This window comes from Myotis davidii, unplaced genomic scaffold, assembly GCF_000327345.1.
Source record: "Myotis davidii unplaced genomic scaffold, ASM32734v1 scaffold184, whole genome shotgun sequence".
NCBI lineage: Eukaryota > Metazoa > Chordata > Mammalia > Chiroptera > Vespertilionidae > Myotis > Myotis davidii.
In genome coordinates, this window is record NW_006297021.1 from 3,664,658 (window position 1) to 3,668,174 (window position 3,517).

The following is a 3,517-nucleotide window of genomic DNA, read 5'->3' on the forward strand; positions in this document are numbered from 1 at the left end:
AACAGATTAGAGATGAAGTGAAACAAAGGAGCTTAGATTTGATGGTGTAATCAGAGAGACATTTCTTAAATAAAAGAGTAACACAATGAAAGCCATGTTATAAGAAATAGGTGGAACAGTGGTGAAGATTTGTTCTTTCTATGAATATTTATTGAAAGCACATTATATGAAAGCATGGAAAATTTGTATGCGAACATGTAGTCACACTTGTGCCACCATCCTAAGGCCCAGAGTATAGCAGTGGTAAGAGTCAGATGCAATAAATGCCATGTTTTGGGGTGACACCTACCGCAATCTTAGAGATAGGGTCAGAGAAGACTTCAAGAAAATAGTGGCCTTTGTTTTCAAACTGGAAAGTTGAAATTAACCAGAAAAGGTAGATGATAGAAGGGTGGTGGTGGTGGTGGTGATGGTGGTGTGTGTGTGTGTGTAAAGGGTGGGGAGGGGGAGGTTCTAGAGAGAAAGACCGCTGTCTGCTATAGTTCCAAAGAGAAAGGGAGATGAGACAGGGACACAAAACAGTGTGCTATTATAATTATAATAATAAAAGGGCAATATGCTAATTAGATCAGACATCTTCCAGATGTCATTCCAGATGTCCTACCTGATGAAGCTGGGGCCAGAGGGAAGCCAGCCCGGGTCCCGGGTGCCTGCTGGGGGCTGGAAAAGGGAAGCCTGGGTCCTGGGTGCCGGAGGGAAGCCAGTGTCTGTAGCTGGGGGAAGGAAGGCCTACTCTTGCATGGATTTTCATGCATCAGGCCTCTAGTGAGCTAATAATAGTCTAACACAAATTGGTAGCAACAAGAAGGGAAAATAAAATATAAATCTGAAAGCTATTTTATTATAATAATAAGTTACAAATATACATTCAGAAATCTCCAGTATTAAAATGTAAGTGGTTACAGGTAAATCATTTTCCACAATTTTGTTATTCAAGTATGCTAATGAAAAACATGCAAAATTCCTTTCCTCCTGCCTTTATTTGAATATACACATCAGGATGAATTGGAGATTATAAAATATTTACTTGCCATCTTGAATATATAGGAAAAATCTTTATAATTTAGACCATTTAATTATCTTGGAATGCCATTGACCAGAGTTTGGAATCTCAATTTAGTTTTCTATATTTTTTATTTCTTAGCTAATTACTGGAGATAAACTATTTCACTTGTGTCATATTTTGTATCTCTGAGAAGAGAGGGACACTTTGTCATTTCCATTGGGCAGTTGTTGTGTGGTTAACCAGGCCCTGTAAAGTGGTAGGCTGAATATACTGAGCAAGACCTCCTAGAATTTGTATATGCTTTTGCTATCTATGTATCCGATGACTACTCCTAACTCTGGAAAGAGTTCAACTCATGATTTTTTTTTAAAGTTCGTTTATAGACTTTTACTGCAGTTGAGTTCAAAAACAAAGAAGTTAATTTTAAAAGCTCATTTTATTGAGTTAACAGTGAATTAAAAAACCAATGAAATTAATTTTAGAGTCATTTAATTTAGTTCAGAAAAGAGTGAAACTCTTTTATTAACTTAATTATTTTGGAATTCACTGTTTTAAAGTCCAATAAATGTTATGCATTTTACTTCCCATTAACTTCATTGTGCTCTGAATCGTGTTTGCTTTCTCCAAGTGGCTAAACCTCCCATCTCACTTTGCACATAGGTGACCCTTTCAGAAAGGGGCTGGTCTCAGGATAAGCATGTTAGCTCTTTGTATACAGCATCTGAAAGAAGTGAGCTTTTTGTTGATCCTTATTTTAATTTTCAGGGTTGACCTATTCCTGGGCAGTAGAGGTGAAGCAAGTCATCAGTTTTCTAACTGCCAATGGCCAACAACATAACCTTTTGTGTGGTCATTGTCTGTTATATCCTACCTGTCCCATTGCTCATGTACAGGAATTCATTTAAAATAAAGATGTATTGAGTTGTAGAGTGGAGGTAATATGGCAATAAACCTTCAATGCCTCATCAGATTTGAAGAAAAGAAAGTCTGAAAAAGGTAAAATAATGTTATCTGTGCATCATTGTGTTTTATTTGCTTACCAACTATCCAAAGGGGTAGTTTCTACCTTGACTTTTTCATTTAAATGAAACTGCTAAGAGCCTCAGAATATGCAAATCTTAAGTTTTATGTTTCTCTTCCTCCTTTTTTTTTCTCTGCAAAAAGCTTTATTGTTTCCATTTGGCCCTATGCATGGAAGAGGGCTCCAGGGTGGTTAAAAATAATGGCTAGTGGTTTCAGGAGAGGCTGGGGAAAAAGCCAGCCACCAGTGGGTATAGAGGGGCCCCTCAGAGGCCTCCGGGCTCAAAGGCTGCTTTGTGCCTTTGGAACAGATACTGGCCCCGCCCAGCTGTGGAGGTGAGCCAGGTGTGGCCCATCTTCTTGATGAGCTTCACCTCCCCACCCAGGAAGCAGTTCTCCAGGAAGCCACAGCACCGAGGGCCTGCAGGTCCAAAAGCGCCTGGTTCAGGTTCCCCAGGACCATGCTGGCTTCCATGGCGTCCTGAGTGTCACCACACTCACTTTGGGGGGGCTTCAGCATGTCCTGGAAGAGAATGCGGCCACCAGGCTGGTTTTGCATCTTTAAGATGCTCAGCGCCCTCCAGCTTCTTCTCTTCCAACTCTCAGAAGGAGTGGCCCCTGCCCCCCAGCACCACGAGGTCACGAGGTGGCCATTGAAAGAGAAGCCCAGAGGTAGGTGTGGGAGGCCTGCAGATGCAGGCTGGCCAGGCGGTTGGTGCAGCCTCCACCTCGGTGGAATAATTATGACACATTTTTGAGCTCACGGTTGTTTGGCAATAAGGAGTTAAAGTCAAAAATAGTGTTAGCTGGTCTCAGAGGCTGAGGATGGCTGATGTGGCTCTGAAAGTGGTGACTTGAAAAGAGTTTGGAGGTGGTCAGAGACTGGAAGAAGGGGTGTCCCTGGACCTGTTCCCTCTGCATGCTATTGAAGAGACCGATCCAGGGTCCGCCAAGGGCACTGCACATTTCTCCATCTTTAATCCATTATATGAAGGCAGAGGAACAAAATCCCTTATACACCCTGATCAGGGAGAAGAGTAGTCTGTTCGCTGACATTTAGTTAAAGATAAAATTAACCTCAAACATCTAATACTAGTATTATTGGTCATGTGTTATGTTGTATTGTTTCAGGTGAGCTAGTCTCTGAAGAAAACTCAACATCTTTTACTGCTGGTTTTACTTCAGATAAAATAAAGAAGAAATAATAAACTTAAAGAAAATCTACCCTTTCTAGTTGAGGCTAAAAATGGAGCCGTCAGACGGGAAGACTGGTTAGGGCAGCAGCCATGTCAAATTTCTCCACTAATTGGCTGACATTCAGGGCTTGAGGATCAGCAGCTGTTGAAGCAAATTTGGTCTGGATATAAGGCAGATTTTTCATTTATTTCAATTAATTACCACACACATCAAAATCTCTCCTAAACAAATTCTCCAGTGAATACCTATAAGGGAAAAAGAGTGCTTAGGTGTGCATAGCGTTGTACTGACTCT